A 27,202-nucleotide genomic window follows, 5' to 3' on the forward strand; every position below is an offset into this window, starting at 1 on the left:
CAGTGGCTTGGTGTTTAGTTTGTTTCTATGTCCTCCAAGTGGCTGCAGAATTCTCAAAACAAGAGTGATGATGCTCCTTGCAAACATAGGCCCTCCCCCTCTGCCAGAGAATCAGAGCACTCTGACTCACAGAAGCCACCACAAAATCACTAACTGGAAAGCCCTGCTGCAGCTCCACTGCAAAGAAATTGAACTTGATTTGCCAGATACCCCACGTGATCCAAGCAGGGCCTCCTGCCAAAGAGCCAGAGGGAGAGGGCCACTTGCCTTCCTGGGAGCATTCTGCAGCCAGAATTCTGCAGCCACTTGGAGGACATAGAAACAAACTAAACACCAAGCCACTGCCACTTTCACCAAACTTGTAGCCTAGCCTCATCACCAAACGGAGAGGCAGCAGAGGGCTTTACAAGAAGTCATTTCCAATGATGATTTGGCTTTGAAAAGGGTGGCTGCGGTGCCAGCGTGTTTGGTGCATTGCCTCTTTGGGCTGAGGATCCATTCTTCCCACGGAGAAGTTGTGTCATGAGGTTCTTGTGGTGCATAAAGCTACCCTTCCCCATCTGCTCCTGCAGCTTCCTCTGGTGACATCGGAAAGGCTGCAGGGTTCGCCATTGCCATCTAATGGGGCTTCAGGCTGTTCAACTCAACTGTACATGCTCTGATAATGCCAGGAGAATGATGCAACCCTAAGTCAGCTGAACATAAGCTGGAAGTTAACTGCAAACAAGTGACCCAGCTTGCATAACAACATGGTCCTCCAGTTTCACTGCAGCAAGAGTAGATGGCTGCTAATTAGCCGGCAGTGAAGATGCCTACAGAGTGATGACAACAAGGAAGAGTTCCTGGCTCCCTGGAAAAAGGTAATCACCATACAGATAGGATTCAAGTGTTTCTGAGACACCCACCCTCCAGTGGCAGCCAAGTGTGTGGACAGCTTTGGTGGGCAGGCTAGGTAAAGGCTGAGAGCTGTAGGACCACCAGGGAAGGGGATAAGCAGATGAACTCCTGGCCACCCAGGTGCTCTCAGGAGCTGCTTCCTGCAGACTGCTTTCTCTGAGAGGAAGGAGAAGGAAGATACTTGTCTGGAATGGGCTGAGCCAATGACCCTCAATGGAGAGATTCCAGCTGTCATTCTTGGATGTCAGTACAGTGAGGTTGTTCATCCTGAGCACAGCACAGGTGTAAGGACTCACACAGTAAGTGGGTGTTGATGAGCTCCCCTGGGGTGTTATTAGACAAGGTGCATCAGCCCAATACAGTCAAGAGGTACTTCCTCTCTCACCCCTCACTGCCAGCCCTATCTAACCCTTCAGCCTCTATCATATTCCTGCTCTATGATAAGAAGAGCTCAAGTGCTTCTATTTAGGAGGCTTTAGACTGGTCTAGGAGGAGAAGGGAGACAGCATAGAGCTAAGGATGGAAGTGGCGAATTATGAAGGGATAAATAAGAAATTCTGTGGCTGGAGTGGTGGGGAAGGGAAAGACTGTGAATGAGATTAGAGGGAAAGCTCGGAGAAACCAGAATGCCTGCCAGATGGAGAGGGGTGCTGAGCCTAGGATGGAAGTCAGGGGTTTAGCGATTGGAATGGAAGAACAAGCCCAAGTAGGGTTGAGCAATTGTTCTGAGCCAGGAGACTGGAAGAGCTTGGGAGTGGGTCAGCCTGGCTGGGGAGGTGGATGAAGAAGATGAAAAGAGAGAAGTGGATGAAAAGACAACTCCATCTACTCGGAAGCCCAGTAGCCTTGTCTAGTTCTGCTCCATGAACCTTCTCACCCCCCACTTCTGCTGGTTCCCACATTCTGCTCAACAGCCCTCTCTGTTCCCATGACCTCTCCATTTGGGTCCTCATCATCTTTCTGAGACAACTTCCAGAGTCTCCCCACCAGGCTCCCTGCCTCTAGTCTCTCTCCCCTCCAATCCATCCCTCACACAACTTCCGAACCTTATCTTTCCAAAATGCAAGCTTGGTCACATCCCCAAACTTAAAGGACTCCAGTGGCTTCCCACTGCCTGCAGGAAAAAACCCCAAACATCTCGCCTGGCATGTAGGAGGCTTCCAGATCCCCCCTCACCCTGTCATTGGAGCTTCAACTCTTGTAACTTACCTGCAAGTACCCAGTCCCCCAGATAATCTGTGGTTCTTGAATATTACCTTGTAATCGCCTTCCTACTTCCCAAAGTTACTCCCTCAGCCCAGAATACCCTTTCCTTCTGTCCCGCCTACCAAACCTCTTCTCATTTTTCAAGACAAAACCACCTCCTCCGAGAAGTCTTCCTCATACTCCTCCCTCTGGATTACAATGACTTGTTCTGTCTCCTAGTCCCTATGTGTGTTAAAATATATAAAGTCTAACATTTGCCACTGTAACCATATTAAGTGTATAGTTCTGTGGCATTAAGTATATTCACATTCACTGTGCAACCATCATCACCATCCATTGCCTGAACTTTTTAACCCCCTCTCAAACTAATACTCTGTCCCCGTTAAACAATGACTTATTATTCCCCACTCCAAGCTCTGAAAACCATCATTCTACTTTCTGCCTATGCATTTAATTACTCTGTCTCATATAAGTGGAATCACATATTTCACTTTGTGCCTGGCTTCTTTCATTTAGCATAACACCCTCAAGGTTCATTCATGTTGTAGCAGGTGTTAGAATGTCCTTCCTTTTTAAGGCTGAATAATATTCCACAGTATGGAATATTTTTTTGCTGATCTAGTCATTCATCAAGGATACTTGGGTTGCTTCCATCTTTTGATTATCATGAACGAGGCTACTATGAACCTCAGAGTTACAAGTATTTGTTCGAGTCCCGGCTTTCAATTCTTTAGGTATGAACATAGAAGTGGAATTGCTGGGTCGTGTGGTAATTTGCATTCCTTTTCCCTTGAAGGTAATTGTGCCTAGGAAGTGTGCGTCTTCAACAACATAATGTAGCTATATATAAATTCCCTGGAATAATGTTCAATTATTAAAGCACAGCAAAACCCCAGAAAGAGTATTTGACCCTCCCCTGCAGTAAAAGTATGTTTTCCACACAGAGAAGTTGCCAACCAGTTGAAACATGACAATGTTGTTAACACTGAAACTCTAAAATTAGACTCTGGCAAAACACTTCTGAAAAAAATCCTTTCAAGAAATCCAGTTGGTAAGTTTGGTAGTTAGGAGTCTGCCACGACTTGCTTGGGAATTTGGAATCAAGAAACCCAAGTTCCAGCCCTGGCCTGCCTGTTACTAACAGTAAGTTACCTAATTCTCTAGGCTCTGGTTTGACCATCAGCAAAATAACAACTGCCCCTGTACATTCATGGGAAAGGAGCAATCCAAATGACTGCATTCTGGTAATCTCAAAAAAAAAAAAAAAAAAAAAAAAAGGGAGTTCCTGTCATGGCTCAGCGGTACTGAACCCAACTAATATCCATGAGGATGCCGGTTCAATTCCTGGCCTCACCTAGTGGGTTAAGGATTTGGTGTTGTCGTGAGCTATGGTGTAGGTTGCAGAAGTGGCTCAGATCCAGTGTTGCTGTGGCTATAGTGTAGACCAGCAGCTGCAGCTCCAATTCAACCCCTAGCCTGGGAACTTTCATATGCCATGGGTGTGGCCCTAAAAAGCAAAAAGCAAAAAAAAAAATTGGATAATTTGAATTATCACTTGCACCCCCGTGCAACACTGGGGCATATTTAGCTGACTGGAACGGAGCTATGTTGGACCTAAGTTCTTTCTCAAAGGAAGATAAATGGAATTCTTTAAAGGATAAAAGTGTAGCCATACTTGATCATCCTCATTTGGATGAGAAAAATCTTTGAGTGAGAAGTGGAATTCCAGGAACATTTGAAGAGTGACAGGAAGGCTGCTGGGATTTTCACACCAGGCAGTTAAGGAGACAGTTCTCCACAAAGAAGAGATAGGCACAGAGAAAGAAAGCCCCAGGCCAAGATTACTTAAAAAAATACTCTTGGTAAAAATAGATGCTAAGTCCTATATATACAGTGTGCATGCCTTCCAGCCAGACAGTAGCAATGTGAATTTTTATGCAAACCTGTAGGCAGAAAAAATACACGAACCTACTCCACATGGTAAATTCTCATCTATAGTACAAATTAGGTGCGGCAAAGACATGTTGAGAGTCGCTGTAGAGAGGTTGGTGCCAAATTATGAAACCTTTACTGAGTAGTAAATCAACATAGATTTCTTGCCTGAAAAGAACTGACTACTAAACTTACTTTTAGATCTTACAGCCTATGTTCTTTTCTTCTGTGTTTTCAGAATGTCTGTGCTATTGATTCTCCAGAAAGGAAGGCAGGCTAAGGCAAGACCTCTGATCTTTTTTTTTTCTGCATGGACTGGCAAATTAATATTGAATGCGATGTATTCTTCTTCCTCCATTTCCTCCCTCTTCATTCCCTGAAATTGGAAGAAGTGGCCCATAAATAGAATACATGTTAGGAACAATTACAGAATTAGGGTGATAGAAGTGATCACTTGTATATATAAGACAGAAGGCACAGTGCTCTATATGTCATAGCAAGGAAATCAAGGGGGAAATGAGACAGCAGTGCTTCTTCTGAAGATTAAGCTTCTTCTGAAGATTAAGATCCATTTTCACGGCTCTCAGTTTATAGATGTGTAGTTCTCTATCCTAAAGAGTTCAGAAACAGCCTGGGAAATACGAAGAATGTTAGTATGGAATAAAGATGACTTTTTTTTTTTTTCGTCTTTTCTAGAGCTGCTTCCCGTGGCATATGGAGGTTCCTAGGCTAGGGGTCTAATCAGAGCTGTAGCCACTGGCCTATGCCAGAGCTACAGCAACGTGGGATCTGAGCTGCATCTGTGACCTACACCAGAGCTCACAGCAATGCCGGATCCTTAACCCACTGAGAAAGGCCAGGGATTGAACCTGAAACCTCGTGGTTCCTAGTCGGATTCATTAACCACTGAGCCACGACGGGAACTCCGAGATGACATTTTTAATTAGAGGGGAAAGACGAGCATAATGCATGGTATTAAAACAAGAGACTTATTTTGGAGGAAAATTCTTTCCCTGTTCTCTTTTCCTGTTTTTTTTTTAAATTATTACTTTTAAGTTCTTTTTAAATTTTTGGCTGTGCCCACAGCATGCAGATGGTCCCACCCAGGCCAGGGAACAAATCTGCGCCACAGCAGTGACAATTCTAGATCTTTAATGGCTAGGCCACCAGGGAACTCTTCTCTTTCCCTTGAAATGCTTTAAAATGGCTTTAAATTTCACACTAATTCTCAGACATCTGCTTAGGGAACCCAGGAACAGAGGTGGCACTTGGGGTGAATATTGTTGGTCCTCAACCACTTCCCATCCTATGCTCCGCCTTGGCTAAACCAGTTCCCAGGGGCCAAGGATTTATCTCATTTTCAAAGACATCTATTATGTATCTGACTTGAATTTGCTATTTTAGGAAATTTCCATACTCCTGCAAGTGCATTCACCGCAGGGGCGGACATTCTAATTCCATCTCTCTTTCTTAGGAATCAGAGGGGGTTAGGATGCTTACCTGAGAGCTGCCTTCAGCATGGCTGAGCTGGCCTCACTAGGTTGCCAGAGTTGGGGGTGATGGAGAGCCAGCACAGGGTTAAAAGCCAGGTTTCCAACAATCAGCCGAGGCACAGCTGCCAGCAAATACAGTGCTGTCTGCATCCCGTCAGGAAATCCTTGCTCTCTATTAGACCTAATTATCAGTCAGCAGCTGAGTTCCAGAAATGGTGCTGTAGGTTGGGCAGGAAACAAGTCAGGGGAGGTTATCCTGAGGGGTGAGTGGCCCTGTGACAGTGCTTCATAGTGCATTTCCTGGCCATCTCTTCCTTTGATTCCATGACTTAAAACTCTTGGCTGATGCATTTCATGTCTGGAGGAGAAACTCAAGCGGTACAAGCAGCAAAGCAGAAGCAGGGCTAGAATCATTCTATTTCAGGTGGCAGGTATGTGATTCTTAGGGATGTTGGGGGTGGGGGGCTGGAATAGGGGAGCATCTTCCAGAAATCACATAGAATTCAGGAGAATCTGAGCCTGGTGGCAGCTTGCACACCAGCCGCAAAGGCTGCCCAGAGGCTGAGTCACTTGCCACAAAGCAGCTTCCCCCTGGCCCAGGGAGGCAGTGCCTTTAGGTGAGACTTTCTCTCTGCCCAGGATCCTTACCCAGCTAAAGGCTGAGCTTACCTGTCCTGGAATGTTGCCTGGGGGCTTTGCTGACTAAAAACTCCTGTACACAGTGATACATGTGAAGTGACATGAATTTTTTTAAAAATATAGATGGAAATCCAGAAGATTATGTTATTAAATGGAACCAATGTCTTTTTTTTTTTAAATACCTTGCTTATTTAAGGCCTTTTATACAGTTCACAGAGGTGCTTTAAAATATGTATTTCTCAGATTTCTAATATCTAGAACATCCTGTCTTCTTTATATTTTAGCGATTGATTTGACAACACAATGCCTGCATTTTCCCCACCATTATTGTGTGTTTTGGACAACTTTTACAGGTTAGATATTGTGCTTCCAAACAGAGTCTGGGTTTTCTTTTCAATAAGATGCCACACCTGGGCTGCAGTGATACAACTGTCTCAGAATTTTACTTGTGGAATAGTTGCGTTTAAAAGACAAAACTTGGGGAATAGTCGCGTTTAATGACAAAACGCGGCTCAGTGGTATTGAACCCGACAAGTATCCACAAGGGAGTGGGTTCGATCCCCAGCCTCCATCAGTGGGTTAAGAATCCTGTGTTGCTGTAAGCTGTGGTGTAGGTCGCAGATGTGGCTCAGATCCGGTGTTGCTGTGGCTGTGGTGTGGGTCAGTAGCTGCAGCTCCTATTGCACCTCTAGCCTGGGAACTTCCATATGCTGTGGGGGTGGCCCTAAAAAAAGAGAGAGAAATGAAATTTGGCCATAGGTCAACTGTTTACAAAGTGAATTCTGTGTTCCTGGGGGATTCCTTGCATTGCTTTAATGTCTGCATAAGCCGGGCAGGGAGAAGGGTTTTTGCTTCAAGCCAAGGTCCAGGCAAGCATCTAAGGAAGTGAGTGACTTCCCTCCGCTCTGCCTGGCATACTGCAGGCCCCTCCACATGGAATAGTGGCGCTGCTCTTTTCTCTGGTGTACTTGGTTGCATGGATCTTAAGGCAGTTCTGCCAGGAAGTCTTCAGATATTTTTGTGAAAGCAGGCCTTTCAGTTTTTAATCTGATACCTTTGAAATACCTTTAAAATCTCAGGACTAAGAATTATCTCGTAGGCTGGTGGGGAGCAAATTTGAAAACCAGACACCAAACTGTACATCCATCCATCGCTTCCCTTCTGCAACTCAAGTTCCTTTTTAGATGAACTTGTGTCCCAGGGAAACTTAACATGAGAGCATCCCCAGAGTACACTTCACTCCCTCGTGTATATCTATTCCTGGGGATCCCCACTGAGATCCTTAAAACTCCTCCTCTCTGAATTCCACAGGTACACACAGCTAAAGGTGGGAGCACATTCCATTAATATTCAGTTCTGATTCCAAATATATGACAGGTCTATGCTGGTCACATTAGTTTCCCTTGTGAAGTGGGAAAAGGAATACTTAATTTTTACCAATATGATATCTCATTGCATAAAACCTCACTTTGCCAACAGGATGCTGCGTCAGAATGCACACAGATGTGAAATGGTCTGATAACTCAGGCCCAGACATCCACAATTTAAATAAAAATCTCCCAAGTATAACAGAAACATACCCTGTAATGGCTGTTGACCCTGTGACAACAGGTCTTAGAGAATTCTTTCAGCTACTTGTATTCTTCTTCTTCTTTTTTTTTTTTTTTGTCTCTTTACCTTTTCTAGGGCCACTTCCGCGGCATATGGAGTGGGTTGAGCATTTGGCCTTGCCGTGAGCTGTGGTGTAGGTTGAGGACGAGGCTCAGATCCTGCATTGCTGTGGCTGTGGCGTAGGCCAGCAGCAGCAGCTCCGACTCGACCTGGGACCTTCCTTCCCAATGCTGAGGGTGCAGCCCTAAAAAGACAAAGAAAAAAAAAGTCATCAAAGCAGTTGGGTGAGAGAGAGGCTCCTTCCATTTTTGTGATGGAGCAGCATCCTGGCGTAGGGTAAACTTTTATCCTGTGTTGTCTGGTCCTTATTCAAACAGACTCTGCCAGCTACTCGGGAGAGTTAGCACATATAGTGCTTATATGTTATATGATTATAGTTATGATATACTTTATCAGCATCCCACTAATTGCCACACAATAGGCCCAAGATAAGATATTTATTCACCCTACCAGAGTTTAACCTATGTTTTGAGGCTCTTCAACAAGTGGTTAGACATTGTAAGTGATATTAGAACATGGCTTAGTTAAAAATGACCAGGATGAAATATGGCCCAACTATCTATCAGGCTACAGTTGGAGCAGAGGGAAATATTAATCATCTACACCACCTCACCGCCTATATTCCTGTCAGCCTCAACCTCCCTGAATCGTGACCTTGACTCTTTCTTCTTTAGCATCTTCAGGAGTTCCTGTTGTGGCTCAGTTGGTTAAGAACCTAACTAGTATTGCTGAGGATGCAAGTCCCATCCCTGGCCTTGCTCAGTGGGTTAACCATCCAGCTTTGGGGCAAGCTGCGGTGTAGCTCGCAGATGTGGCTCTGATCTGTGGCTGTGACATAGGCTGTCATCTGCAGCTCTGGTTCAACCCCTAGCCCGGGAACTTACGTATGCTGCAGGAGTGGCCCTAAAAATATATAAAATAAAATAATTAAAAAGAATCTTCAAGCCACCAAAATCTCTTTCACCCGTTTTTTAAAATTGTAGTTTGAGTACCATGTTAATTTCTGCTGTACAGCACAGTGATTCAGTTATACATATATATACATACTCTTTTCCGTTACAATTTATCACAGGATATAGAATATAGTTCCCTGTGCTCTACAGTAGTAGAGCCTTGTCGTTTATCCACCCTGTATATACTCGTTTGCATCTGCTAACTCCGAACTCCCAATCCATTCCTCACCCATTCTCTTCCACCTTGGCAACCAAAAGTCTATTCTCTTTGCCTACTCTCTCACCAGTTTTTACACATGATCTTCCCTCTCCTGGGAGAATGCTTAGACTTTAGTGTGCATAGAAATCACCTGAGGCTCTTGATGAAATGCCAGGTATGACTCAGTAAGTCTGGGGCGTGGTCTGAGATTCAGGATTTATCACATGCTGATGCTGCTAGTCTGGAGGAGCGTGGCCAAGAACACCCCACCTGGCCTGGCCTGGTTTCTGGACCCATGGATTTTATAGACTGCTACAAAAAAGTAAAAGTAATCATCACATCAACACCAAAAAAAAACAATAAACTCTTTTTTTTTCTTTTTGCCTTTTCTTGAGCTGCTCCCGGGGCATATGAAGGTTCCCAGGCTAGGGGTCTAATTGGAGTTGTAGCCACCAGCCTACACCACAGCCACAGCCATGCCAGATCTGAGCTGTGTCTGTAACCTACACCACAGCTCATGGCAACACCAGATCGTGAACCCACTGAGCAAGGCCAGGGATTGAACCTGCAACCTCATGGTTCCTAGTCGGATTCGTTAACCACTGTGCCATGACGGGAACTTCCAAAACAATAAACTCTTTTAGGGGCCAATCAGCCTGCCAACATTTTATTGCCAAATTCATTGGTCAAGAAAGGCCATTAAACACATGTATGGCTCTGATTGCCTTATCATAAAGATAGCTTATTTAAATTCCAAGAAAAGTAGGAAGGGCATCGTTTCAGATTCATCTTTCAAATTGAATAAACTTAATTTTGTGGAAACTCACGACATTCATCTCACTTTCAAAATGTTAGCCAGGACTGGGGGCACTTAAAGTGTTTCGGAAAAACTGACCTGCCTGAAGCTAATGGAGTCTTTTCAGTCTCAAGCCTAGTGTCGGCTTTTCCAAGAAGTCTTTTGTAATCTCACAGGTGGGGTTGGAGGTCCTTCCACAGTGCCCCCGAGGTCCCTATGCATGACACTGTGATAACACTCAACACCTTCCACTGTCATCTTTGTTTACCTGGTCTGGACTGCCTAGAATGTCTTTTTGGTTTTTGGGTTTTTTTTAATTGCAGTATAGTTGATTTACAATATTGTGTTAGTTTCTGGTATGCGACAAAGGGATTCAGCTGTAAATATATATTATTCTTTACATTCTTTTCCATTATGGCTTATTATAGGATATTGAATATAGTTCCCAGTGCTATACAGTCGGACCTTGTTCTTTATCTGTTTTCTATACGGCAGTTTGTATCTGCTAGTCCCATACTCCCAATTTACCCTTTCCCCACCCTCTTTCCCCTTTGGTAACCATAAGTTTGTTTTGTATGTCGGTGAGTCTGTTTCTGTTTCATAAATAAGTTTACTTGTGTCATATTTTAGATACCACATATTAAATGATATCACATGGCATTTGTCTTTCTCTTTTTTTTCTTTTTTGACTTTTTAGGGCCTCACCCACAGCATATGGAGGTTCCCAGGCTAGGGGTCGAATCAGAACTGTAGCCACTGGCTTATGCCATAGCCACAGCAATGCCAGGTTGGAGCTTGTCTGCAACCTACACCACAGCTCATGGCAACACTAGATCCTTAACCCACTGAGTGAGGCCAGGGATCGAACCCGTGTCCTCATGGATACCAGTTGGGTTCCTTAACCGATGAGCCACGATGGGAACACCTGTCTTCCTTACCTCACTTAGTGTTGATAATCTCTAGTTGCATCCATGTTGCTGCAAATGGCTTTATTTCATTCCTTTTTTATGGCTGAGTAGTATTCCCATTGTATATATGTTCTATACTTCTTTGTCCGTTCATCTGTCAATGGACATCTAGGTTGCTTCCATGTCTTGGCTATTGTAAATAGTGCTGCTGTGAACATTGGGGTGCATGTATCTTTTTGAATTAGAGTTTTCTCTGGATATATGCCCAGGAGTGGGATCACAGGATCGTATGGTACCTCTATTTTTAGTTTTCTAAGGACAACTCCATAGTAGAATGTCTTTTATCTACCTTTGTATCCCAAAGCCTTGAACATTGCAAGTAAAAAACTCAGTAGTAGAATGAAGGCCTGAAATAATGCATGCAACTCATAGTCTTACTAGTGGATTTTGTTTGTGATGTTAAGTAGCATTAGAGACATTTTTTGAAGTGGTCCAAACTAGTGGTGTGCATGAAATTATAAAGCGTACATTAAGAATCTCTTTATGTAGCACAGGAGTGTTTTTTGTTTTTGTCTTTGGCTTTTGAGTAGGCAGTGAAACACATATATATATTTACCTGATCCCTACTTTGAACCTAACTGGCCCTCTTCAACTCTTACTTTGAACTGGTCGATAATATTCTGTTCTGTGAATGTGCTGATACCTTGAATGATTCCTTTGTTTCTCTGGTCTTCTGACTGAGATACCATGAGCTCTAGAGGATTCTCGTGAAATTTTGTGGGTTTTTTTTTTGTCTTTTTAGGGCCACACCCATGACATATGGAGGTTCCCAGGCTAGGAGTCTTGTGAATTTTTAATCTGTTTTGATCCCCCAGGCTCTCGGCTTTGTAAAAGGGAACAGATAGCAAACACGCATTTATGATAACATTTCTTAATTTCCTTCCACTTCTATTGTGTAGGACAGAGTTAGTTTTCTCTCCCAAAATAAACAGTTCATACACCTGACAGCTCAAAGTTAATCAGAAACTTATGACCACAGGAATATGTTGGGAAGTACGGCAGATAAATATCAACTATTAAAATAAGAAACGGCAAGTAAATCCCTTGGCTAAGAACTACACTCAACAGTGGACAAATATATAAATACACACACACAGACACACACAGACACACACACACACACACACACACTGAAACATCTGTGGGCATGTATATCACTAACTAGTGATTATTTCTGGGATGACATCACAGAAGATTTTAATTTTTTATTTTGTAAATTTGTCTTAACATTGAGACTTTAGTACTATAGCATATATTTTCTGCTCTAAGCAGAAAAATAATTCAGAATTTAACATGGAAAAGGAAACTTTTATGAGGATTGATGACACTGAAAACGTAAGTATAGCCTTTTCTACATGAGAAAGTAGGCCACTAAGACACATTCAGCATGAAATTTTTGCAGCAAAGAAGGGAATTTGGTGGTTGTTTTAATACTTTTAGCTGATCAAAAAGATCATCTCATAATTTTTTTTTAAAGGCCACACCCTCAGCATATGGAGGTTCCCAGGCCAGGGGGTGGGGAGTAGAACTGGAGCTGCAGCTGCCAGCCTACACCACAGTCACAGCCATGCCAGACCTGAGCTACATCTGTGACCTTCATCACAGCTCACGCAACACTGTATCCTTAACCCACTGAGCGAGACCAGGGATTAAACCTGCAACTTCTTGGATACTAGTCGAGTTTGTTACCACTGAGCCATGAGAGGAACTCTGATAAAATATTTTTTGATGTTTTCCAAGCTTTTAATGCAATGACATAAGAGTTTTTGAAGTAAAGTATACATACTTTGGGGGTTTTAAAATGCTAACAGTGGAGCTCCTGTTGTGGCGCAATAGAATCGGCAGTGTCTTGGGAGCCACTGGGACATGGGTTTGATCCCTGGTCCAGCGCAGTGGTTAGGGATCCAGTGTTGCCACAGCTGAGGCTTAGGTCGAGACTGTGGCTCTGTTCCCAGGCTTGGGAGCTCCATACCCCATGGGGCAGCCAAAAATGACCATAAAATAAAATAAAATAAAATAAAATAAAATAAAATGCTAACAGTGATTTAGCAGAGAAAAGTATATGAAAGAGTCTTATTAAAACCTACTCTGATAACCTTTGCAAAAAAGACTAGATATTGCTAACGACTTAATGGAGACATTAATTATGAATTGATCTCTTCAATATAGTTTCCAGGTACTTATGAAAAAGCATATTTTTAGGAAGTTCCTGTTGTGGATCAGTGGAAACAAATTTGACTAGTATCCATGAGGATGCAGGTTTGATCCCCTGGACTCACTCAGTGGGTTAGGGATCCAGCATTGCTGTGAGCTGTGGTGTAGGTCACAGACGCGGCTCGGATCCAGCATTGCTGTGGGTCCAGTTCAACACCTAGCCTGGAAACCTCCATATTCCAATGTGTGGCCCTAAAAAAAAAGGCATATTTTCAAAAGCTCCATATACATCCTAAGAAAGTAAAGCACTCCAAAACTGATGGATTATACATCTATAATTTTTTAATGTAGCAATTACTTGGTCTATAGTCAAAAGTGGACTATCTGTAGGATTTTGACCATGTTATCACTCCTAAAATGAGAGCCCTGCATCCCCACTACCTCTTCTTCACAAATCCATTTCTACTCCAGTGCAACATGGTGGGCGTCAGAGCTGTCAAATTTTATCTGAAAATACAGACAATGTACCATTTGGAAGTTTATTCGAATTTGAACAAAATTTTCTTAATTAAACCATTAATTCAAAAAATATTTACTAAGTGATGAGTATGTGCCACATACTGTTCTGGTGCCTGGGTTACATCGTAAACAGAACAAGGACAGCTGCCTTCATGGAGCTTATAGTCTAAATGCAGGAGACAATAAAAATAATCCCGGTAAATGGGTAGATTCTCTAGTATGTTTAAAGCTGATAGGTGCAGTGAGAAAGATGATGACACAGTGCCAACCAGATTCCAAATGGACAGAGAACCTCTGTGTTCTTTTTTTTTTTTTCTTTCTTCTTTTTACCACTGCACCTGCGGCATATGGAAGTTCCCAGGCTAAGGGCTGAATTGGAGCTGCAGCTGAGACCTATGCCACAGCTCACAGCAACCCCGATCCTTAACCCACTGAGAGAGGCCAGGGATCAAACTCACATCCTCATGGACACTAAAGTGGGGTTCTTAACCCACTGAACCCCAGTGGGAACTCCTGTGTGTTCTTCAATAAAATTATTTTAGTATAATTGTTAGTATGCTAATGTTGCCAACAAAATACTATAGTCTAGGTGGCTTAAACAACAGAAATGTATTTTCTCATAGGTCTGGTAGCTGAAAGCCCCAGATACGGGTGACAGCAGGGTTGGTTTCTGGTAAGACCTCTCCCTGATTTGTGGCCAGCTGCAGCCTCACTGTGTCCTCACATAGCCCTTCCTCTGTGCATGTGCGGAGAGCACTGGCAGACTCTTCCCCTTCTTATAAGGACACTAGTCCTATTGGATGACAGCCCCACCCTTATAATCTTATGTAACCTTAATTACATCCTTAAAGGCTCTATATCCAAACAGAGTCACAGATGGGTTAGGGCCTCAGCATATGGATTTGGTGAGAGGAGGGGGAGTCAGTTCCACCCACAAGTGACATTTGTGACATGAAGGACACTTAAGTATGGGGCCCAAGGCAGAATACACTTTTGTGCAGGTTTAAGGGAAATGCTGAGATAAACTTCATTGAGAAGATGAAATCTGAGCCATGATAGGAAGGAAGGAAGGGAGTTATCTGTGCAGCTATCTGGAGAAAAAGCATTTCAAGCGGAGGGAACAGCTAGTGCAGAGGCCTTAGGACAGGAATGTATCTGGAATGTTTGGTAAACATGAAAGAGGCCAGTACGTCTGTAGGATAGCAGAGTAGGAAGAGGTGAGGTTATGGGGAGTCAGTTGGCACAGAGCCATTGTAAGGACTTTGGTTTTACGTGAGTGAAATGGGGAGCCACTGCAGGGTTTTGGGCAGAGGTGCCATAAAGCCTGATTTACATATCCATGTAGTCAAGAAGATGATTATTTTAACATATTTAAAATATGAATTCAATGTGAAATTATGCACATTACATTAACTGAATCTTCTAAAACCTTGACTTTATAATCTCCTTTTATTTTTTATTTTTCATTTAATTTTTTTAAGGCTGAACCTGCAGCATATGTAAGTTTCCAGGCTAGGGGTCAAATAAAAGCTGTGGCTGAGGCCTACACTACAGCCACAGCAACACCAGATCCAAGCATCTACGACCTACACTGCGGCTTGTGACAATGCCATATCCTTAACCCACTGAATGAGGCCGGGGATCAAACCTGCATCCTCACAGACAGTATGTCAGGTTCTTAACCCACTGAGCCACAATGGGAACTCCTATAATCTCCTTTCAGAATCTAATTTTAGAGTCTAATTATCTGGAGAATTTCCCACTTATAAAGTTTCCTGGGAGGTGATAAATACATAAGTGGGACTTCCATCTAGCTATCTATCACTTTTCTTTATTCTTTCATTCTATTGCATATATTTGATTACACATTATCTTGTGCGTTCATTTGAAATATTTTAAACTAAGTTTTATTTAATATGTATACTTAATATGTTTTAAGATACTCGTACAAAGTCAATACTGTGGTAGCCTGGTTAAAATACTTTATAACTCATATAAAAAGAACAGTCACAAAAGAGATTACTTTGAGCCTTTTACCAAAAAAAAAAAAAATTAATACTTTGAGGACTGGTTGTGTACCGTTGTCATACAAAGTTCGTTTCATTCTTTCTGACTTGAACGAAATCATGATCATCTGCTATTTTACATTCAAGAGAAACAGAAACTGGCTTGTTATTTAACATTTCTAAGACTTCTTTTGTCCATTAAAAAAAAGGTGTTTTTGAGATTAGGGTTTGAAAGTTGATGTGTAAATAAGTAGGTTTGGTTATAGGTGAAACTGTGAAACATTTCAAGTTTGGCTTCCTCTTCCTCTTCAACTTCAGGGAAATTCCCCAAAGTTTCTTCAGCACTCAGCACACAGTACCCAACACATAGTAGGTACTCACTATATATTTGTTAAGTGAGTGACATCTTTTTAATTTTATTATTTTAATTTTTTCCATTATGGATTTACAGAGGTGAGTGATATCTCTTTCACTAACTTGCTGGGGACTCCATGTGTTGCCCATCCCTAGTGTGGAGTCTTTTAAAAGATTGCCAGAGGAAGTGCATATCCTCCACACAAAGGTATTAATGGCTAATGGTTGAACTTCAGATGTCAGTGGGGAGATATTTTAATCCTGGAGAGCCCCTTCAAACCCCATCACTGAGCACCTATTTACCAGGTCAGATAGAAGTTGCACTTGGTATATAGCCTTAGATATATAATATCCTTAATTATTTCTATTTCTTGATTCCTATGCAAAAATCACTGGAGTTGTTCGTTCTAAAGCAGTTCCTGTCAATTTGTAAAGCATCGCTGATAGAGCTGACCCTAGAATAATAGATTTGAACCATACCAGTCCACTTGCATGTAAAATTTTTTCACTAAATCTGTATTACAGTACTACACCACCTGACGCTGGTTGAATCCATAGATGGAGGGCTGATTATAAAGCTCTATGTAGGTCTTTTGACTAGCAGGTCTGTGCTCCTATCAACTCCCGGTCTTGTTCAAGAGTCAGCTATGTTAGGTAGGACTTGAACCTCAGATTCTCAGACCTCAAAGCTCAGGCTCTTTCCCAACACCTTTGATATTCCACCAGTCACAAGGACGGTATGATAAGGAGAGGGTATCCTCTAAAATGCCAAACTGGCGGCATCAGAAGCCTGTAATTTGCTGGTCCCGATAGTCAATGATGCAGCTCAAATACCCTTACATTTAGCCGGTGGCTCCCGCCCTCTGGAGGCACTATTTTAAGGCACACGTTGACAGTGTGCGCTGCCTGCAATTGCGTTTGAAGAGGCTTATGCTGAAACATACACCTTGCGCTGCATTAATTCTAGGGTAGCTTCGTAAACATCTTTATGTTTTGAAAGAAGCCTACAGTAACCTTTGTAAAATGTTTTTTTCCAGACGCCAGAGGAAGGAAGGGTATCTCGCAAGTAACCCTTTCTCCCTCTCCCAACCCTTTCCCGTATTTCTTCTACCTCCATCTTTCAGACCCGCAAGGGGAGCTTAATGAGTCTAAGAGGGAAAAGACGGTGCGCATGTGCTTGATGCTTTTCAAAGTGAGCAGGCTCTCCCCGGGGTGTGACGCAGCGAGCCGCGCAGCGACCAGGCAGAGTGAGGACGCGAGCAAGGTCCCCCCGCGCGGTGGAGGAACTCCACGGCCCCGCCCTTGGGCTCAGCCCTCCCTCCTCCCTCTCCATTGGCTCGCCGACTCCTTGCGTCACGCCTGCGACGCTGGCGTTGCCCTACTGGCGAGGGGCGGGGCTCGGGACGCTTGAGGCCAGCAAGCGCGCAGGCGCGGGCGAGCGGGTCTGGGGCCGGACGGGGGAGGGAGGGGGTGGTGTTCCCGGTTTCCTGGGTTACCTGAGGGGGCGGGGGTGGGGAGTTCGGTGTGGCTGTGGTGGCTGCAGCAGCGACGGCAGCGGCAACTGCCCGGGAGTCTCCTGGTGAGGGGCAGCGTGCGGCGGCGGCCAGAGAGCAGGTAAAGGCGACTGCCGGGCCCCGGCGATGCCAGTGGAGGGCTTGGGGTCCCGAACCTTGTCGGTGGCCTGGAGGGAAGCGGTTTGGGGGGGTGGCAGTCCGCCGCGGCTAGGGGTCGCGGCGGCCGGGCTGAGGACTCGGGGAACTCGGCCCGATGCGCCAGCTCGGAGGTTCTCTCCGGTTCTGGCGCTCCCGGACTCTCCCCACCGCGCTGGCGCCGCCTTTGACAGCAGCTGAGCCTCAGGCAGGAGCGCCGCTCGGCCCCTCAGGACTTTTGCGGCGGCCACTGGCCACTAACTTTATTTCCTGGCGCTCGGGGAGCGGAGGTCAAGCCGGCTGGCGGCGATTTGCCCCGATCTTGACTGTATTTAATATCCTGTGTCGCGGCACTCGCTGCACCCCGGCCGGGCCCAGACGGGCGGGACGACGGCTGGAGCTGACAGTTTCCGCGCCACCTTCTGCGGGCGGATCCTTACGATCTCACCCCGCAGTTGCTCGCCCACCTGTCATCTCTCAGGTGCGCCTTGGTCTGTGCTTTTCTCTTACCTATGACACCATTTGCCCGGGCCAGAGATTCTCCAGAGGATTCTCCGAGACATCTGCCGTCTGTCCCGGGCATCACTGGAGCCTTGGTTGAGATACCCCTTCACCTCTGGTGGGATTAAACTCTATGGGAAATAACCCAGGAAAACCCTGGCACCATACTGTGGCGGCCAGCCGGTTGCTTATTGGCAGAAGGGGTAAGCTCAGAGGCTTTAAAAAAGGACTCCTAGTCCTGATTCTTAACAGGTTAAGCAAAGCAAAACATTCTCTATATGTTCAGCAAACCATACATACCCAGTGACAGTGCTTAGTAGTTGAGGTTGTTTTAAATAGATAGAACATTTTAGGGGAGTTGAATCTTGTGTTGAATACTTTGGTGTTGAATTCAGACCAGTTCAGTTGGCACTTTCCTCCGGGTTTGTTTGGCAGATTGATAGGACAAACTGAATTGGGCTTTTCTTCCTGATGATCCTTGGCTCTTCTCCTCTGTTCCTTTAAACTTACACACCCAGAAACCTTATGCTAATAAAGATGTTGACCCTGAGCTTTCATTATATAAACATAGTTAATTAATGTGGGGTATCTGTTTTAAAGAGCTTTGTAAGTAGCCAGCAGCTTTTTTTTTTTCACTGATAGCTCTTTGCTGTCATCAACATTGTTACTGCAAACATTGGAGAATTTGGAGAAGCGGCATGAGGAGCAGATGAGTTACTATATAGTTTAATGTATATGAAAGCAATTTGTAAACTGTAAAATTGTATATAAATTTAGCTGATATTTATTGAGCACCTACTGTGTGCCAGACAGTTTTCTAAACAGATAAATACTCCCTCCTACATGGAGCTTACATTCTAGTAGGGATCTCAGGTAAGAAACAAATAAAATATGTGCTATGTCAGATGGTGTTAAGGACTGTGGAGAAAAAGCAGGAAAGAGGGAGAGACTCAGTTTTAACTAGAGGTCACCAGGGAAGACTTCCTGGAGATGACATTTGAGCTCCAGACCAGATGGAAGTGAGGGGTAATCTGTGCACCTCTCTGGGGAAAGAGTGTTCAAGCAGAAGCAGAGGCACTTGCAGAAAGCTTGGAGGCAAGAGTGTACCGGGCATATTGAGAACAGCAGAGAGGCTGATTTGGCTGTGGTGGAGGGGGCAAAGTAAGAGTTGTAGAAATGAAGGTGAGAGGTAAGTGGGAATGGGAACTCAGATTGTGTACAGTCTGGCAGTCCTTTGTAAGGCCTTGAGCCTCTACTCAGAAGAGGGTTAATCCTTTTGACTAGAGAAGAAATATAATCAGGCTTGCCTTTTAAAAGGGTCACTCTGGTGGCTGGATGGGGAATAGTCTTTGTCTGGAGTGGGGTGAGATGTTGGGCAGAAGCAGAAATATCAGTTCCAGGACTCTTGCCATAATCCAGGCCAGAGATGATGTTCCACCGGACCAGGGTGGAATTGGTAGAGTGGTTGCTTTCTGGATAAATTGGGGGTAGGGTCAACGGGAGACTTAAAGGACACCAAAATTTTTGTCCTGAGCAAATAGAAAGATGTAGACATATATGAGATGAGGTTATGAGAGGAGCAGTTTGGTGGGGAGAAGGTTAGGAATTGGTTAGAAAACAATGACATTAGACTCCAAGTGGAGATTTGTAGCGGTAATAGACACTAGGGACTTTGTATTGAAGATGTTTTTACCTTAGCATCATTGACTGTAACAGGGGCTTAATATTTTTCAACCATGAACTGCCAATTTTTTTTTTCATACTGATTTTCTCTTTAGCCCCCTGGACCAACCAAATCATGTTTTGTATCAAATGTAGTTTTGTTTTTATTTGCTTGCTCTTAGAGCATCAGTTTGTTAGAGTTTCAGTTGTAGAGAAAGCCATATAATCCAGAATTTCAGAGTGCTTTTTTTGTTTGTTGCGGCATCTTATTTGAACACCCTTCATTTGATTCATCCTTTTCTGAATTATGTTTAAATACCTGGCTTAAGTTCAAGAATTTTTTTTGAGCGATTAGACAGATCTGTACTGATGGTTGGAGATTTTAACAGATTCTTCTCATACATTCCTTTGTATGCAGAAAACAAGCATATGAAAAAAACTCAGTAACGATACAGAGGCTCTTAACCACATAACTAACAAATACGACTTAATTGAGACATACAGAAGACTGGACCTGATGGCAACAGTATACATTTTGTTTTCAAGTTGCATGAAATATTTACCAAAATTTCTAAGAAAATAATACATAAAGGTGTAAAATATACAATGCAAGTCTTCATTTCAAGAAGCTATGAAAAGAAGAGCAAAAGAAACTCAAACTAGAAGGAAAGGAATAATTAAAAACAGAAATAATGAAATGGATATCAAATAAGGAATTTTTTTAAGCCTCAGAAATCTTGCTATCATATGTGGTTTAACTTGGCCATTTGTGAAATTACAATGGAAATGATCTGTATTTTTAATACTTTACTAATAGTAATATGGAGGGATTATCCTGATTCTTCTCTTTCATTAAAACAAATGGGCCATCACATGTTAAATGGAGATCTTTTTCATCAAATTATGCAGTATTTGAAGCAATAGAATTTGACCTGTAAAATTTGTGTGAAGAATATATTAGGTTCTCAGAATGTAAGGTCTGCTCCTTACATTTTAAGAACCCCGGGTAATAAGCTAGTATTTTTTAATGGATTTTTAACCTAAATTTTCATGGAAGTATATAGCTATAAACTGATCTTAGAGTTCATAGGGACTTTATTTTCTCTTTTGCTATTGCTTCTCACCAGTGTTTGCCCTTGTGCCTCTTAATTCTCCTGGCTTTGTTTTACAGTAATTGAGACATTTGGAAATTTTGAATGCTCTCCAAGTCTACTTCTGGGAAGAGGAAAAAAAAAAAAACCTAACAAAAAGCTAGGAACGCTCTTATCTAATAATACGAAAGAATAATGCTTAAAGTGTAATCATCTTAATTAGTCAAGAAAGGAATCAAACACCTTTCCAAAAGGCTAGTCCTTATCCCATTCAAATGTGATTCTTTGAGGCTGAAACTCAAGATAGACCAGGAAATAAGAGAACTAGCCACTTTAGATGAGTGGAAGAAATAGATGAATGATGTGCTAGAGTACTAACATATACACCTACTCCCACTTGTCTTTAGAAGTAAAGAGATTTTTGCCAGAAACCTAAAGAGTTGCATATATTAAATTTAAAAAAATGTGTAGGGAGGTGAAGCCCAGAAACTATGCATTGAACATCTTGACACTGATTCCTAGAAAAATTATAGACCAGATTGCCAAACAGATGCTTTGTGATTTGTGATTATAAAAGAAAGCACTGATTACTAAGCTGCAGAATTGGGTTTTTAAGAACAAGTCATATTAAGCTAACCTTGTGCTCACTTTGTCAGAGATATAGTAATATTAAAAATCTTTGTAAGCACCTCACATCTTAATAGAGTGTCATCTCATTTAGCCATCACATCATCCCTGTGAAGGATTGTCAGGTGAGGAGGGTTTCAGCAGTGGGAGTCCTGGGGAGACGCAAGGAGACAGATGTGGGAGATTTTAAAAGGGAGTTGCTTAGATATGGGGGAAAGAGATGGAGGAACCAATGTGGGGTTTAAGGATTCTGGATTGTCTAGATGAATGATGATGCTGGTACTTGATCGAAATCCTAAAAATACAAGTGGAGGAGTAGATAGGGAAATGTGAAATTCCTCAATTCACATCAGTTTGGTAGAAATAGCTGTTTTGCTTTCTTTGTTGGAACCGAATCTGGAATGAGTCACACAAAATTAAAAATTTTCAGATACTGTAGGTCTGGAGCTCAGAAGAGAAGTCTAAACCAAATAAAAAAATGTCTTCATTCATTCAGTAAATATATTCTTTCAAATACTTTTGGTAAAGGAGGGAGGACAGTGAGTGGGTGGAAGTTTGAGCAGGGAGATGAGATCAGGGAAGTTTGTTTATCTTTAAAGATGGAAAAGATGAGGATGCTTTAGTGGACTGAAAGGGACTATTGAAGAGGGGAGAAAATTGAAGTGACAGGAGAAAGAAGATAATCAGACATAATCTCAGAGGAAATGGAAGGGTTTGGAACAGGAGCACATGTGAACATGGTATTCAGAAGAAGAGTAGTGATGCATCTTCCTTTAAAAAAGAAAAGGAAGTGGTAGATACAGATAGAGATAAGTATCTAGGATAGCATTATTTGTCTCTATAAGGCAAGGTTATCTGCTGAGATTAAGAAGGAAAAACATGGATTGGGGTATTTTTGAGGGAAAAAGAAGTTACCATTGTGATTAGAAAATGGATATGTGACCTAATTGCTGAATAGCACCTCTGCAGTCACAGATGTAGAAAGAGGCTATTAGAATGCTTAAGCAGTTTCCTCCAGCAGCTCCCATGACAGAGCAGAAGGCAAATGGGCTGAATCTGGATGAGGATTGGAAGGGAAGAGAACTTGGGTAGCGGGTGGTGTGAAATCAAAGAATTGCAAGTAGTAATGAGGTTATTAATTGAAGGGCAGAACCAGGTGTCCTGCTTGATTAAGGAAGAAAGCCTTGGAGTTCCGTCGTGGCTCAGTGGTTAACGAATCTGATTAGGAACCATGAGGTTGCGGGTTGGATCCCTGGCCTTGCTCAGTGGGTTAAGGATCCAGCATTGTCATGAGCTGTGGTGTAGGTCGCAGATGTGGCTCGGATCCCATGTTGCAGTGGCTCTGGTGTAGGCCGGCGGCTACAGCTCTGATTAGACCCCTAGCCTGGGAACCTCCATATGCCTCAGGTGTGGCCCTAGAAAAGACAAAAAGAAAAAAAAAAAAGATTCTGGAGTTGGAACAATTGCAGATGATGACAAGGGCCAAAGTATGACCCATAATGGTGGGTCTCCAAGATTAATAGTACTAATTACAGTAGTAAGATTAATAAAAGCTACTGTTTATTGAGTACTGCATACTAGTCACTATACTGAATGCTTCCCATAGGTTATCATACTTATTTTTCACAGCTGTCCTGTGAGGCACAAATTAGGAGCTCCATTTTATAAGTGAGGAAACTGGGGCTCAGTGAGTCCTGTTAGGAAGTACCTGAGTACTTCAGCTAGGAAAGCACACAGCTAGCAAGTACCTGAGTCTTTCTAACCCCAAAGCCTTTATGCCCAACTACTAAACCATGCTGGCTTTCTGCAAAATAGGAGTCATTGAAGAAGTCGAAGGGCTTTAAATCTTAGTTAATTAATTTTTCTTAGGGATAGTGAAGCCCCCAGAATAAGAGATCTTGTGTGGAGAGGAAGACAGGAGTTGTATGACAAGATTCTCAGTAAATGGAGATGAATGACTCAAAGGTCAATAGGTGAAAACTACAAACATCGTTATAGCACAGCCTTAAAAGTGGCTGGAACGGAATAATAATAATGTACAAATCAGCATGGGAAAACAGAATAGTACTGACTTCTCTTCCTGGCCTGGAATCTTGGTGTAAATAGAGATTAATTAAGAGGAGGAGATGAAGTGACTCTCGTGTGTGAAGGTAGAGGATATAGGGAGGTTTCTTAGCAAGCAGCAGAATTAGGGTTCCTAATGGTAGGGAGTAAAGAGTTCAGGGAGGGGAGTTCCCATTGTGGCTCAGAGGTTAACAAACCTGACTAGGATCCACGAGGATGTGGGTTCGATCTCTGGCCTCGCTCAGTGGGTTAAGGATACGGCGTTGCCATGAACTGTGGTGTAGGTTGCAGACACAGCTCGGATCCCATGTTGCTGTGGCTATGGCTGGCAGTTACAGCTCAGATTCATCTCAGCCCGGGAACTTCCACATGCTGCAGGTGTGGCCCTAAAAAGCAAAAAAAAAAAAAAAAAAAAAAAATTCGGGGAGGGAAGAGGGTTCATCTGTCTGTGCAAAAACAATCAGAAAGGATGGTGGCAGGTGGAGTGATAATATAATGTATTGACCAAACAGGTATTACCTTGAAAATGAAAAGAATGTCTTTAACAGTTACTCTGGGACAAGCAAACAAGCATAAAGAAGGAGTGTTCTGGGCAATTTGAGATGTTTAGTCATATCAGTGATTGGTAACCAGAGGACCTCTCACCCTGGAAAGGGGTTGTGGCTGTAGAGAATGAATGAATTGTGCCTTCAATTAGAGGGGCATGAATGGAGCTTGCTAGCCTAAAATTATTCTCTTACCCCGTAGTACTGCCCTGAAATGTTCTGAGTATGTCTCGTTCTCTTAATGGTCTGGAGATTTGAAGGAAGTTCTGAATTCATCTCTAGGTATAAATTGGAAGCCATTAACATATAGGTGATACTTAAACCTTAGAAGTAGATGAGGTTGTCAAAGGTAGGGAAGTGAGGAGTGGGGGAGAATGCAAGGGCTCACCAGCATGAAGGAGCTGGCGAAGAAGCATCCATCCAAGGAGACACGAAGAGTGGTCAGTTGCAGGAGGAAAACCAAAAGAGAGTTGGCATCTTCCAACTCAAGAGAGACCAGAGATTTAAGAAATGAGTGGCTGATACAGTCTCATGTGCCTCATGTTTCTCAGGTCAAATGATGTGAGGACTGGGACATGTACATTGGCAATTACAAGGCTGTTGTTGGTCCTGGCCTAAATAGGTTCGGTGGAGCAGTGTGGGCAAAAGCCAGACTGCAGGTCACAGAGAGGTGGGGGAGGTGACAAGACTACTCCTGTGCAGATTACCCTTGAGTCATCTTGAAAGAGGAAGGTGTCAACAGAATTTTTTTTCTTTTTAAATGTCAACAGGGAAGAAGCCAATGGAGATGAAGGGTTAAAAACTGAGAAAGGGATCAAAGTCCAAGCAAAACCTCCTAATAATGTCTATTTAGTAATTTCATAGTAATCAAAAGAGTGAAAGAGGAAGATACATTTTATTTATTTATTTATCTATTTATTTATTTAATTATTGTCTTTTTAGGGCTGCATCCGGGGCATATGGAAGTTTCCAGGCTAGGGGGTGAATCAGAGTTGCAGCTGCCAGCCTACCACCACAGCCACAGCAACGAAAGATCTGAGCCTCGTCTGTGACCTACCCCACAGCTCAGGGCAACAGGGGTTCTTTAACCTACTGAGCAAGGACAGGGATGGAACAAGCATCCTCGTGGATACTAGTTGGGTTCGTTACTGCTGAGCCATAACGGAAACTCCAAGGAAGATACAGTTTAAATCAAGTAAGACAAACTTCATAATAACTATGATTTGTTAGAAGCTGGAATGGATGGGGAGCTTTTATTGAAATGACGGAATTCCTAATTTGAGTAAATATTGGAAAGTGACATGTAGGTTATGGATTAGCTCTAGGATTCTGTTTTTCCTCTACTTCTAAGCCTCTTTTTTGGGAATGGTTAAACAAGTTCCACCCCTAAGATTGTTATTGGGATGAGTTTACTATTTTCTAGGGATTTGTTCTTATATTTCTCTCTTTTTTAAAGTTAACTGTGTCTTTGTACATGGGAAATATTTTCTGGTTAAGTATATTTAAATTTTCCGTTGTAGCATTTGAATATTGACTGAATTCATTGCTTTTAGTAATTTCTGTTTAGCAAAAGCAAAATCAGATCTGTATGCTTGTTTTATATTATGAACTTTTAAAGAGCAGTAATAATATATTAATTTTTCCGGTTTCTTCCCTCTAAAATTGCTCTGATCAAAATGTAGTTTGCTGCAATGAAAGCCTTATTCGTTTTATAGTTTACTTCTTGTCTTAGTTCCTTAGATGAGAGTAATAGTCATCATTGCATACATATTATTTCTTTTCTTTTTTGTCTTTTCAGGGCTGAACCTATGGCATATGGAAGTTCCTAGGCTAGGGGTCTAATCGGAGCTGTAGCCACCGGCCTATGCCAGAGCCACAGCAATGCTAGATCCGAGCCACATCTGTGACCTACACCACAGCTCACGGCAACGCCAGATTCTTAACCCACTGAGTGAGGCCAGGGATCGAACTCATAACCTCATGGTTCCTTGTCGGATTTGTTTCCACTGTGCCATGACGGGAAGTCTGCATACCTGTTATTTCTACAGCATTTTATTATTATACTAAGTTTGGATGAATATACCATTAAAACACTGGTGGGAATGATTTCCTCCTTTATTATAACAATGTGCTTTATTTGAAAGGGCAACAAAACGTATTTATCATTTCATAAAGTGCATTCATTGTTATTGCTTCTGGGTGTTCATTCATTGAAGTGCAAAATTAAGTGTATCCTGGCCAGTGGTAAAGGAGGTTTTACTGGTGTGACTTGTAGGACAACTGTTTATAAACTAAACAGCTTAAGCTACCTAAACTACCTTTTTTTTTTTTTTTTTTTTTACTTTTTAGGGCCGCATTTGCGGCATATGGAAGTGCCCAGGCTAGGGGTCAAATCAGAACCGCACGCCTATACCACAGCCAGGGCAATACCAGATCCTTAACCCACTGGTTGAGGCCAGGGATCGAACTGTGTCCTCATAGATCCTAGTTGGGCTCATTACCACTGAGCCACAATGGGAACTCCCTTAAACTACTTTTTTATTTATTTATTTATTTATTTTTGTCTTTTTTGCTATTTCTTGGGCCACTCCCGTGGCATATGGAGGTTCCCAGGCTAGGGGTCCAATCGGAGCTGTAGCCACCAGCCTACGCCAGAGCCACAGCAACGCGGGATCCGAGCCGCGTCTGCAACCTACACCACAGCTCACGGCAACGCCAGATCGTTAACCCACTGAGCAAGGTCAGGGACCGAACCCGCAACCTCATGGTTCCTAGTCGGATTCGTTAACCACTGCGCCACGACGGGAACTCCTTAAACTACTTTTTGATACTTGCTCATCTGGACCTTTAATCACTATGACTTTATTTTTATTTTAGTCTATTAAAGATTAAAATCCTTTGCCAATTTCTGGATTTCCTCTTAATGATGCTTCCAAAGACAGTAATGCTAATATGTGTTCTTGTTTTTCTGTTAGTTTTATTTAAGATTTTGGAGAATATTTCTAAAATTACATGTTCCACACTACTGAAATATATTTATTTTCTCTACATTAAAAAATAAAATCCCAGTAGTTTTGACAAGTCCTGATTATGTATACTTTAAGGAAATGCTTAGAATGTGTGATTTTAGTCTCGATGTTTACTATTACTATAAAACTATTAACTATATTGCTATTTTCTGGCTGTTGTACTGTCAACAAAAGTCCACAGCCTAAAAAAATATTTAGACATCATCTACTTTTGTTTTTGTTCTTGATTTTTAAAAATACACATAGG

At 42.6% G+C, this 27,202-nt stretch overlaps 1 protein-coding gene across 13 annotated transcripts in view; it reads left to right on the forward strand.

Annotated features, from left to right (window-relative positions):
• The first annotated feature begins 567 nt into the window (after positions 1-567).
• Positions 568-27,202, forward strand: part of LYST (lysosomal trafficking regulator) — a 200,981-nt gene continuing 174,346 nt past the window's right edge. For 2 of the 13 annotated variants that reach the window (XM_047761698.1, XM_047761691.1), the window contains exon 1: positions 701-860. The gene's annotated coding sequence lies outside the window, so the exon portion shown is untranslated. Of the gene's footprint in view, positions 861-17,282; positions 17,402-27,202 lie in introns of those variants that run through there. The other 11 variants (XM_047761688.1, XM_047761693.1, XM_047761703.1 and 8 more) reach the window with 10 other exon arrangements.

This window comes from Phacochoerus africanus, chromosome 15 (assembly GCF_016906955.1).
Source record: "Phacochoerus africanus isolate WHEZ1 chromosome 15, ROS_Pafr_v1, whole genome shotgun sequence".
Taxonomy (NCBI): Eukaryota; Metazoa; Chordata; class Mammalia; order Artiodactyla; family Suidae; genus Phacochoerus; species Phacochoerus africanus.